Source organism: Triticum urartu, chromosome 5 (genome assembly GCF_003073215.2).
Source record: "Triticum urartu cultivar G1812 chromosome 5, Tu2.1, whole genome shotgun sequence".
Classification (NCBI taxonomy): domain Eukaryota; kingdom Viridiplantae; phylum Streptophyta; class Magnoliopsida; order Poales; family Poaceae; genus Triticum; species Triticum urartu.
The window spans coordinates 497598333-497612119 of NC_053026.1; positions in this window are offsets into that span (position 1 = coordinate 497598333).

Sequence of the window (13787 nt, forward strand, 5' to 3'; positions counted from 1 at the left end):
TACGCACACGCAAGATCATGGTGATGCACAGCAACGAGAGGGGAGAGTGTTGTCTACGTACCCACGCAGACCGACTGTGGAAGCGTTGACACAACGTAGAGGAAGTAGTCGTACGTCTTCCCGATCCGACCGATCCAAGCACCGTTACTCCGGTACCTCCGAGTTCTTAGCACACGTAACACTCGATGATGATCCCCGGGCTCCGATCCAGCAAAGCTTCGGAGATGAGTTCCGTCAGCACAACGGCGTGGTGACGATCTTGATGTTCTACCGTCGCAGGGCTTCGCCTAAGCACTGCTACAATATGATCGAGGTCGAATATGGTGGCAGGGGGCACCGCACACGGCTAAGGAACGATCTCAATGATCAACTTGTGTGTCTAGAGGTGCCCCCTGCCTCCGTATATAAAGGAGCCAAGGGGGAGGGGTGCGGCCGGCCAGGAGGAGGGCGTAGGAGGAGTCCTACTCCTACCGGGAGTAGGACTCCCCCCCAATCCTAGTTGGAATAGGATTCCCCGAGGGGGAGAGAGAGAGAAGGGGGCTGGCCACCTCTCCTTGTCCTAATAGGACTAGGGGAGGGGGGAGGCGCGCGGCCCATCATGGGCTGCCCCTTCTCCTTTCCACTAAAGCCCACTAAGGCCCATTTAGCTCCCGGGGGGTTCCGGTAACCTCCCGGTACTCCGGTAAAATCCCGATTTTACCCGGAACACTTCCGATATCCAAACATAGGCTTCCAATATATCAATCTTTATGTCTCGACCATTTCGAGACTCCTCGTCATGTCTGTGATCACATCCGGGACTCCGAACAACCTTCGGTACATCAAAATGCATAAACTCATAGTAACTGTCATCGTAACGTTAAGCGTGCGGACCCTACGGTTCGAGAACAATGCAGACATGACTGAGACACATCTCCGGTCAATAACCAATAGCGGGACCTGGATGCCCATATTGGCTCCTACATATTCTACGAAGATCTTTATCGGTCAGACCGCATAACAACATACGTTGTTCCCTTTGTCATCGGTATGTTACTTGCCCGAGATTCGATCGTCGGTATCCAATACCTAGTTCAATCTCGTTACCGGCAAGTCTCTTTACTCGTTCTGTAATACATCATCCCGCAACTAACTCATTAGTTGCAATGCTTGCAAGGCTTATGTGATGTGCATTACCGAGAGGGCCCAGAGATACCTCTCCGACAATCGGAGTGACAAATCCTACTCTCGAAATACGCCAACCCAACATCTACCATTGGAGACACCTGTAGAGCTCCTTTATAATCACCCATTTACGTTGTGACGTTTGGTAGCACACAAAGTGTTCCTCTGGTAAACGGGAGTTGCATAATCTCATAGTCATAGGGAACATGTATAAGTCATGAAGAAAGCAATAGCAACATACTAAACGATCGGGTGCTAAGCTAATGGAATGGGTCATGTCAATCAGATCATTCAACTAATGATGTGACCTCGTTAATCAAATAACAACTCTTGTTCATGGTTAGGAAACATAACCATCTTTGATTAACGAGCTAGTCAAGTAGAGGCATACTAGTGACACTCTGTTTGTCTATGTATTCACACATGTATTATGTTTCCGGTTAATACAATTCTAGCATGAATAATAAACATTTATCATGATATAAGGAAATAAATAATAACTTTATTATTGCCTCTAGGGCATATTTCCTTCAATTATTGTTGAGAGGACTTGCACTAGTGAAAGTATGAACCCTAGGCCTTGTTTCCTATCATTGCAATACCGTTTACGCTCACTTTTATCATTAGTTACCTTGCTGTTTTTGTAATTTTAGATTACAAACCTTTATCTACTATCCATATACCACTTGTATCACCATCTCTTCGCCGAACTAGTGCACCTATACAATTTACCATTGTATTGAGTGTGTTGGGGACACAAGAGACTCGTTGTTATTTGGTTGCAGGGTTGCTTGAGAGAGATCATCTTCATCCTACGCCTCCTACGGATTGATAAACCTTAGGTCATCCACTTGAGGGAAATTTGCTACTGTCCTACAAACCTCTACACTTGGAGGCCCAACAACGTCTACAAGAAGAAGGTTGTGTAGTAGACATCAAAACTCTTCCCCGAGCTCTACTGGATCGTGAGTTCACGGTACGTCACCGAGCTGAACGTGTGCTGAACGCGGAGGTGCCGTACGTTCGGTACCGAGGATCGGTCGATCATGAATACGTACGACTACATTAACCGTGTTGTCATAACGCTTCCGCTTAACGGTCTACGAGGGTACGTGGACGACACTCTCCCCTCTCGTTGCTATGCATCACCATTATCTTGCGTGTGTGTAGGATTTTTTTTGAAATTACTATGTTCCCCAACAGTGGCATCCGAGCCAGGTTTTATGCGTAGATGTTATATGCATGAGTAGAACACAAGTGAGTTGTGGGCGATACAAGTCATACTGCTTACCAGCATGTCATACTTTGGTTCGGAGGTATTGTTGGATGAAGCGGCCTAGGCCGACATTACGCGTACGCTTACGCGAGACTGGTTCTGCCGACGTGCTTTGCACACAGGTGGCTGGCGGGTGTCAGTTTCTCCAAATTTAGTTGAACCGAGTGTGGCTACACCCGGTCCTTGAGAAGGTTAAAACATCACCAACTTGACGAACTATCGTTGTGGTTTTGATGCGTAGGTAAGAACGGTTCTTGCTCAGCCCGTAGCAACCACGTAAAACTTGCAACAACAAAGTAGAGGCCGTCTAACTTGTTTTTGCAGGGCATGTTGTGATGTGATATGGTCAAGACATGATGCTATATTTATTGTATGAGATGATCATGTTTTGTAACGGAGTTATCGGCAACTGGCAGGAGCCATATGGTTGTCTCTTTATTGTATGCAATGCAATCGCCCTGTAATTGCTTTACTTTATCACTAAGCGGTAGCGATAGTCGTAGAAGCAATAGTTGGCAAGACGATAACGATGCTATGATGGAGATCAAGGTGTTGCGCCGGTGACGATGGTGATCATGACGGTGCTTCGGAGATGGAGATCACAAGCACAAGATGATGATGGCCATATCATATCACTTATATTGATTGCATGTGATGTTTATCCTTTATGCATCTTATTCTGCTTTGTTTGACGGTAGCATTATAAGATGATCTCTCACTAAATTTCAAGATAAAAGTGTTCTCCCTGAGTATGCACCGTTGCCATAGTTCGTCGTGCCGAGACATCACGTAATGATCGGGTGTGATAAGCTCTACGTCCATCTACAACGGGTGCAAGCCAGTTTTGCACACGCAGAATACTCGGGTTAAACTTGACGAGCCTAGCATATGCAGATATGGCCTCGGAACACTGAGACCGAAAGGTCGAGCATGAATCATATAGTAGATATGATCAACATAGTGATGTTCACCATTGAAAACTACTCCATTTCACGTGATGATCGGTTATGGTTTAGTTGATATGGATCACGTGATCACTTAGATGATTAGGGGGATGTCTATCTAAGTGGGAGTTCTTAAGTAATATGATTAATTGAACTTAAATTTATCATGAATTTAGTACCTGATATTATTTTGCTTATCTATGTTGTTGTAGATAGATGGCCTGTGCTGTTGTTCCGTTGAATTTTAATGCGTTCCTTGAGAAGGCAAAGTTGAAAGATGATGGTAGCAATTACACGGACTGGGTCCGTAACTTGAGGATTATCCTCATTGCTGCTCAGAAGAATTACGTCCTGGAAGCACTGCTGGTTGCCAGGCCTGCTGTAGATGCTGCTGACAACGTTAAGAACGTTTGGCAGAGTAAAGCTGATGACTACTCGATAGTTCAATGTGCCATGCTTTACGGCTTAGAACCGGGATTTCAACGACGTTTTGAACATCATGGAGCATATGAGATTTTCCGGGAGTTGAAGTTAATATTTCAAGCAAATGCCTGGATTGAGAGATATGAAGTCTCCAATAAGTTCTTTAGCTGCAAGATGGAGGAGAATAGTTCTGTCAGTGAGCATATACTCAAAATGTCTGGGTATCATAATCACTTGACTCAACTAGGAGTTAATCTTCCTGTTGATAGTGTCATTGACAGAGTTCTTCAATCACTGCCACCAAGCTACAAAAGCTTCGTGATGAACTATAATATGCAAGGGATGAATAAGACTATTCCCGAGCTCTTCGCGATGCTAAAGGTTGCGGAGGTAGAAATCAAGAAGGAGCATCAAGTGTTGATGGTTAATAAGACCACTAGTTTCAAGACAACGGGCAAAGGGAAGAAGAAGGGGAACTTCAAGAAGAACAACAAACAAGTTGCTGCTCAGGAGAAGAAACCCAAGTCTGGACCTAAGCCTGAGGCTGAGTGCTTCTACTGCAAACAGACTGGTCACTAGAAGCAGAACTGCCCCAAGTATTTGGCGGATAAGAAGGATGGCAAAGTGAACAAAGGTATATGTGATATACATGTTATTGATGTGTACCTCACTAGAGCTCGTAGTAGCACCTGAGTATTTGATACTGATTCTGTTGCTAATATTTGCAACTCGAAATAGGGACTACGGATTAAGCGAAGACTGGCTAAGTACAAGGTGAGGATGCGCGTGGGAAATATTTCCAAAGTCGATGTGATCGCCGTCGGCACGCTACCTCTACATCTACCTTCGGGATTAGTTTTAGACCTAAATAATTGTTATTTGGTGCCAGAGTTAAGCATGAACATTATATCTGGATCTTGTTTGATGCGAGACGGTTATTCATTTAAATCTGAGAATAATGGTTGTTCTATTTATATGAGTAATATCTTTTATGGTCATGCACCCTTAAAGAGTGGTCTATTCTTGTTGAATCTCGATAGTAGTGATACACATATTTATAATGTTGAAGCCAAAAGATGCAGAGTTGATAATGATAGTGCAACTTATTTGTGGCACTGCCGTTTGGGTCATATTGATATAAAGCACATGAAGAAACTCCATACTGATGGACTTTTGGAATCACTTGATTATGAATCACTTGGTACTTGCGAACCATGCCTTATGGGCAAGATGACTAAAACACCGTTCTCCGAAACTATGGAGCGAGCAACAGATTTGTTGGAAATTATACATACTGATGTATGTGGTCCGATGAATATTGAGGCTCGCGGCGGGTATCGTTATTTTCTCACCTTCACAGATGATTTGAGCAGATATGGGTATATCTACTTAATGAAACATAAGTCTGAAACATTTGAAAAGTTCAAAGAATTTCAGAGTGAAGTGGAAAATCATCGTAACAAGAAAATAAAGTTTCTGCGATCTGATCGTGGAGGAGAATATTTGAGTTACGTGTTTGACCTACATTTGAAACAATGCGGAATAGTTTCGTAACTCATGCCACCCGAAACACCACAGCGTAATGGTGTGTCCGAACGTCGTAATCGTACTTTACTAGATATGGTGCAATCTATGATGTCTCTTACTGATTTACCGCTATCGTTTTGGGGTTATGCTTTAGAGACGGCTGCATTCACGTTAAATAGGGCACCATCAAAATTCATTGAGACGACACCTTATGAACTATGGTTTGGCAAGAAACCAAAGTTGTCGTTTCTTAAAGTTTGGGGCTGCGATGCTTATGTGAAAAAGCTTCAACCTGATAAGCTCGAACCCAAATCGGAGAAATGTGTCTTCATAGGATACCCAAAGGAAACTATTGGGTACACCTTCTATCACAGATCCAAAGGCAAGTTATTCGTCGCTAAGAATGGATCCTTTCTAGAGAAGGAGTTTCTCTCGAAAGAAGTATGTGGGAGGAAAGTAGAACTTGATGAGGTAACTTTCCCTGCTCCCTTATTAGAAAGTAGTTCATCACAGAAGCCGGTTCTTGTGACATCTACACCAATTAGTGAGGAAGCTAATGATGATGATCATGAAACTTCAGATCAAGTAACTACCGAACCTCGTAGGTCAACCAGAGCAAGATCCGCACCAGAGTAGTACGGTAATCCAGTTCCGGAGGTCATGTTACTTGACCATGACGAACCTACGAACTATGAGGAAGCGATGATGAGCCCAGATTCCGCAAAATGGCTTGAGGCCATGAAGTCTGAGATGGGATCCACGTATGAGAACAAAGTGTGGACTTTGGTTGACTTGCCCGATGATCGACAAGCCATCGAGAACAAATGGATCTTCAAGAAGAAGACATACGCTCGGTAATGTTACTGTCTACAAAGCTCGACTTGTTGCAAAAGGTTTTCGACAAGTTCAAGGAGTTGAATACGATGAGACCTTCTCACCCGTAGCGATGCTTAAGTCCATCTGAATCATGTTAGCAATTGCCGCATTTTTTATTATGAAATTTGGCAAATGGATGTAAAGACTGCATTCCTGAATGGATTTCTGGAAGAAGAGTTGTATATGATGCAACTTGAAGGTTTTATCGATCCAAAGGGAGCTAACAAAGTGTGCAAGCTCCAGCGATCCATTTATGGACTGGTGCAAGCATCTCGAAGTTGGAATAAATGTTTTGATAGTGTGATCAAAGCATATGGTTTTATGCAGACTTTTGGAGAAGCTTGTATTTACAAGAAAGTGAGTGGGAGCTCTGTAGCATCTCTAATATTATATGTGGATGACATATTGTTGATTGGAAATGATATAGAATTTCTGGACAACATAAAAGGATACTTGAATAAAAGTTTTCAATGAAAGACCTTGGTGAAGCTGCTTATATATTGGGCATCAAGATCTATAGAGATAGATCAAGACGCTTAATTGGACTTTCACAAAGCACATACCTTGATAAAGTTTTGAAGAAGTTCAAAATGGATCAAGCTAAGAAAGGGTTCTTGCCTGTGTTACAAGGTGTGAAGTTGAGTAAGACTCAATGCCCGACCACTCCAAAAGATAGAGAGAAAATGAAAAGTGTTCCCTATGCTTCAGCCATAGGCTCTATCATGTATGCAATGTTGTGTACCAGACCTGATGTGTGCCTTGCTATTAGCCTAGCAGGGAGGTACCAAAGTAATCCAGGAGTGGATCACTGGACAGCGGTCAAGAACATCCTGAAGTACCTGAAAAGGACCAAGGATATGTTTCTCATTTATGGAGGTGACAAAGAGCTCATCATAAATGGTTACGTTGATACAAGCTTTGACACTGATCCGGACGATTCTAAATCGCAAACCGGATACGTGTTTATATTAAACGGTGGAGCTGTCAGTTGAAGCAGTTCTAAAAAGAACATCGTGGCGGGATCTACATGTGAAGCGGAGTACATTGCTACTTCGGAAGCAGCGAATGAAGGAGTCTGGATGAAGGAGTTCATATCCGATCTAGGTGTCATACCTAGTGCATCGGGTCTAATGAAAATCTTTTCTGACAATACTGGTGCAATTGCCTTGGCAGAGGAATCCAGATTTCACAAGAGAAGCAAGCACATCAAGAGACGCTTCAACTCCATACGGGATCAAATCCAGGTGGGAGACATAGAGATTTGCAAGATACATACGGATCTGAATGTTGCAGACCCATTAACTAAGCCTCTTCCACGAGCAAACACATGATCAGCACCAAGGCTCCATGGGTGTTAAAATCATTACTATGTAATCTAGATTATTGACTCTAGTGCAAGTGGGAGACTGAAGGAAATATGCCCTAGAGGCAATAATAAAGTTATTACTTATTTCCTTATTTCATAATAAATGTTTATTATTCATGCTAGAATTGTATTAACCGGAAATATAATACATGTGTGAATACATAGACAAACATAGTGTCACTAGTATGCCTCTACTTGACTAGCTCATTGATCAAAGATGGTTAAGTTTCCTAACCATAGACATGAGTTGTTATTTGATCAATGGGATCACATCATTAGGAGAATGATGTGATTGACTTGACCCATTCCGTTAGCTTAGCACTTGATCGTTTGTTTATTGCTATTGCTTTCTTCATGACTTATACATGTTCTTATGACTATGAGATTATGCAACCCCCGAATACCGAAGGAACAATTTGTGTGCTACCAAACGTCACAACGTAACTGGGTGATTATAAAGGTGCTCTACAGGTGTCTCCGATGGTACTTGTTGAGTTGGCATAGATCAAGATTAGGATTTGTCACTCCGATTGTCGGAGAGGTATCTCTGGGCCCTCTCGGTAATACACATCACTATAAGCCTTGCAAGCATGATAACTAATGAGTTAGCTACAGGATGATGTATTACGGAACGAGTAAAGAGACTTGCCGGTAATGAGATTGAACTAGGTATTGGATACCGACGATTGAATCTCAGGCAAGTAACATACCGATGACAAAGAGAACAACGTATAGTGTTGTGCGGTTTAACCGATAAAGATCTTCGTAGAATATGTAGGAACTAATATGAGAATCCATGTTCCGCTATTGGTTATTGACCGAAGACGTGTCTCGGTCATGTCTACATAGTTCTCGAACCCGTAGGGTCTGCACGCTTAAAGTTCTGTGACGATCAGTTTTATAAGTTTATATGTTTTGATGTACCGAAGGTAGTTCGGAGTCCCGGATGCGATCACAGACATGACGAGGAGTCTCGAAATGGTTGAGACATAAAGATTGATATATTGGAAGCCTACATTTGGACATCGAAATAGTTCCGGGAGGAATCGGGATTTTACCGGAGTACCGAAGGGGTTACCGGAACCCCCCGGGGACTAATGGGCCTTGTTGGGCCATAAGGGAAAGAGAGAGGGTCCGGCCTAGGGCAGGAAGCGCGCCCCCTTCCCCCTGTCCGAATTGGAGTAGGAGAAGGGGGGGGCGCCCCCCTTTCCTTCTCTTTCTCTCCCTGCCTTTCCCCTCCTAGTAGGAGTAGGAAAGGGAGGAATCCTACTCCTACTAGGAGGAGGATTCCTCCTCTTAGGCGCGCCAACAAGGGCCGGCCGGCCTCCCCCTTGCTCCTTTATATACAGGGGCAGGGGGTACCTCTAGACACACAAGTTGATCACAAAGATCTCTTCCAGCCGTGTGCGGTGCCCCCTCCACCATAATCCACCTCGATCATATTGTAGCAGTGTTTAGGCGAAGCCCTGCTGCGGTAGCTTCATCAACATCGTAACCACGCCGTCGTGCTAACGAAACTCTTCCCCGAGCTCTACTGGATCGTGAGTTCGCGGGACGTCACTGAGCTGAACGTGTGCTGAATGCGGAGGTGCCGTACGTTCGGTACTGAGGATCAGTCGATCGTGAAGACATACGCTGCATCAACCGCGTTGTCATAACGCTTCCGCTTAACGGTCTACGAGGGTACATGGACGACACTCTCCCCTCTCGTTGCTATGCATCACCATGATCTTGCATGTGCGTAGGAATTTTTTGAAATTACTACATTCCCCAACAGCATCGAGCCCCGTAAATGGGACGGCCCAAATTGGTAGGGGTGCGTTCACATGACCCCTGGCGCGCTCCGCACCATATAGAAGGTCCCAAGGGAGGCATAGGAGAGCTCCTATACGCCGCCCATGTGCGTTCGATCGTCGCGGCTTTGCTCGATGTGCACATGGGCCGGCCGAATTATTACGCGGGGAGCGAAAATCCAAAAAACAATAGAAGCGCTCGCGCGGGATCAAACCACCGACCTCATGCTGGATTCTAGCGACTCTAGCTAACCGGGCTAGCGACGTCGAACGGTATAAACGTAGGGCCAATCTTAAAATAGAAAGGACAATGGTAAATCCTTAAAAAGACATTCATCATTTTTGTAATGTATGCTGAATGAAGTTTTAACGATGGTGAACCTTTTTGTAAGAAAATACTAAACAAAGTTCAAAAACACAAATGAACATTTTATAGTATACGTTGCATGATTTCTGAATATACGATGAACTAAATTTAAATACACAATGAACATTTCTAATATACATTGAAAAATTTAATGATACACAATGAACATTTTTGTAATACATGGTGAACATTTTTATAATGCAAGGTGATCTATTTCATACTATACGATGAACATTTTCTTGATAGATGAAGATTTTTGTAATATGCGGTGAATGCTTTATATCATATGCAATAAAGGGAAGAAGAACAGAAATAGAAAAACAAGAAAAAACATAATATAAAAAATTAAAGTAAAAAAGGAACCAAAACAGAAAAAATAAAAAACCGGAACAAAACAGCTGAAAACCGCCAAAAGAGTGAAAAACATGGAAGCAAAATACCATTAAAGAAAAACGAAAGAAAACCCCGCAAGAAACAATAAAAGAGCAGTGAGCCAAATCCACACATCGGACGGGCCACGTGGGGACTCTCTTCAGCGAGGGCTCGTCCTTTTGAGGCCTGCGGCCGTGAAATAGGATCGCGCGAGGTACAGGCAGCATTCCCATTTTAGGGCTTTGATGCTAAAAAACAATTAGGGCTTTATTCGCTGATTACGTCTTTATTCCCAAACTGGGGCACCCCGCTCCACCTTTCTAGGCCCTGTCATTTATGTTTTTTTTTGGTTTCTTCAAACATGAAAAATTCTTGGTGAGTTGACGATCGAACCCCAAACCTTGTTGGATTATGGATGGGCTTAGGCCCATATAAGACACTAATCCCTGGTTAATCTTGAGGCCCATGTATGAGATGGCAAGTGGTGGGAAGTTTAGTTCCACGTTGCTAGTTGAGGAGAGTTGAGACCCCTTTATAAGGGCTGTTCTACCACTTGCCATTGGGAGCTTGGGAAGAGGAGTGGTAAATGCGCGCTCCTCCTCCTCCGCCGCCGCCCGCCTCGCCTCGTCACGACGCGCGCACGCCGCCGGTTGCGAGAATGAGCCGAAGCTTACTTTTGCCGTTCATGAATGAATTAATTAATCAGGGATTAATTAACTAGTCGCTAACATGTGGGCCACTGTCCAAGACGTTGGACTGTGGGCTGACTTGCGTTGTCGTGATTCGTCGACTCCCTTGCCGAGGGTGCGACCCTTGCCGGGACCCGCGTATTCGTCGATTCCCTTGCCAGGAGTGCGACCCTTGCCGGGAACAATGACTCCCTTGCCGGGAGTGGGCCGACTCGGTCGTGGGCCTCGGCAAGGCCCACGACTTTCTTCCTTAAGGACTATATAAGAAGGCTCTGGCCAGTGAAGTAACCTAGTTTGGTTCACTCACTCCCTCTCGCGTGACCTAGCCGTCATCTACTGTTCCTCACTCTGTGCTGCCTCCGGCGATCCCATCCCGACGACTGCGTGCACGGCTGGTCGGGAGAGCAGGTGCCTCCGGAACCCTGTCGTTCGAGATCCTGCCCGGGAGAACGGCAATAAGGTTTTTGGGGAGCGTCTCGACACGACTGCTCCCGATCCGTCCCCAACTCTGTTCGCCTCTGCTTCCACTACTTCCTCTGCATCGACACCATGGCCGACGCCGCCGCCGCTAAGAAGAAGGCTACGGACGACACCGAGGCTGCTGCTGCAGCCACCGCGTTGGCTTGGCCAACCGGAGGGTATGATCTGTTCATCCCTCGTTTACTCATACTTATTCTAGCCGTATATGTGCTGCTCATAGAAGGTTCGATTCTATGTTCTGTACGTGCTAGTATGCTTAGGTATCGCTATGAGATGCATATCTTTTATGCCATGCTTACTATTTACTCGTGGATAAGTCTAATCGGAAAAGTGCTAATATTTCCAACAATCCAAAAACCTTATTTTAGGCACTTTTTGATTCAAGGCTTTGCTGCTACTCTGAAACCGGAAAAGTTTACCGGAACGCATTTTAAGCGTTGGCAGACTAGGACCACCTTGTGGCTCACAGCGATGAACGTGTTCTGGGTTGGTGGTGTGTCCCTCACAGAAACGATTGCTCCTGAACAGGAGAAGGCGTTTAGGAGGCAACCACAATCTTTTTGGGAGCAGTTCTGAGTGTGATTGGAGACAAGTTGGTTGACGCCTATATTCATATGGACATTGCCAAAAACTTGTGGGATGCGCTCGAAGTCAAATTCGGCGCAACTGATGCTGGCAGTGAGTGTGTTGTAGCGACCAGACCTCAAACAGTCTGATCTCTGTGCTCCGGTGTCATCCCTGGATCAGTAATGCTGACACCACACAGTACTCGGAGGATTTATAGCAGAGTAGCAATCACACACTTATTACATCGAGTGTCTCAAAAGAGAACTTATTACAATAAATATGGCTTAAGGCCATCTAATAACGATAACAGCGGAAGGCTTGGAAGATAAGTGAGTCCATCAACTCCAACGGCATCACTGAGTATAGAACCACGACCTAAAACTCCTTAATCGTCGTCTGAAAAGTCTGCAACATTAATGTTGCAGCCCGAAAACGGGTCAGCACATGGAATATGCTGGCAAGGTAACACATAGAGAGTAATGGAATGAAACAGCTATACTATATGCATATTTGGCTGGTGGAAAGCTCTATGGTTACAGTTTTGCGTAAAGCCAATTTTTCCCTACTTCAAAGGAATAAAATTTAATTACTATCATGGTGGTTGTTAAACAATTGAGAATGGTTGACAGCATTCTCAATCCCAATTAAGCATCATCATTAAACATAACCCAACAAAATTAATTTAGAGTAACATGTTGAGATTCACATGAAAATCCAAGTACTAGATACTCAAGATGTCCATAACCGGGGACACGGCTAACCATGATTAGTTTATTACACTCTGCAGAGGTTTGCGCACTTTTCCCCACAAGACTCGATCGCCTCCGTTTGGTTTCTCGCACTACATGGTGTTTGAGAAGACGGATGACCGAGACATAGTCTTTCAGAAGCGCTAGCACCTTACGATCGGGTAGACCGTACCACCTACATCCCCTACATCTGCTAGTCTACCACTGTAAGAGTTCGCACGACTTAGTCAACTATGCTAGAGCCCATAATAGCTTGTGGCTGCACACGAAAGTTTCTAGCATGAAAAATCTCATGATTCCTTTGAGCCTGGGTGGCGGTCCAAAAGAAAAACAGGCAAGTCCTGGAATACCTAGGTGCCTCAATCCACCCAGATGTGTGTTTAAGTTGCCACCTTAGATAAACCATTAATTAACAAAACTCACATCTGTCATGGATATCACTCACCCAATCCACGTCTACTAGCATAGCATGGCATAATAAGCAAACGTAGAAGTAACTCCCAAAGGTTTGATAATAACAGGTAATAGGTACTACCTCATCTACTTCCCATCCCACAATTTAATTAGATCTTAATCATGCAATGTGTGAGGATTGATCTAATGCAATAAAACTGGGTAGTAGAAAAGGTATGATCAAAGTGTTACTTGCCTTGCTGATGATCCGCGAAACCTAACGATTCGAAGTAACAGGCGGCACACTTCGGGTATTCTATCGCAGACAAACAAACAAGCATACAATAAATACTCATCTAATGCACAGGTAAAACTCAAATAAGAGATCTAACCAGAAGGTTCAACTTAAGAACTCCGGTTGGCAAAAAGAATCAAATCGAACGAAGCAACGAAAGTCAAACGGCGAAACAAAACAACTTCGTTCTACTAATCTGGATCTAGGGCAAATTTTACAGTAGCAAAAACCTGTTTAAGTTGGTTAAATGAATAGAGGGTTTCGAGAGGAAACTCTAGACGCTTGAATCGCCTAATTCCGATAAACGAGCGAAAAGTTATACTAAAACGAAAATCAGATCAGGAATCGCGATCAGAAAAATCGCGGATTTAATCCAAGAAAAAGAAAAACGACGAACGCCGATTTTTTTTCTCTTTTTTCGGCACGGAAAATGAGGCAGCGGTGAACCTCGGGCGGCGGGATCGTCGGCGGCGGCGGCGGCTCAGGCGGCGCGCGCGGATCGAGGC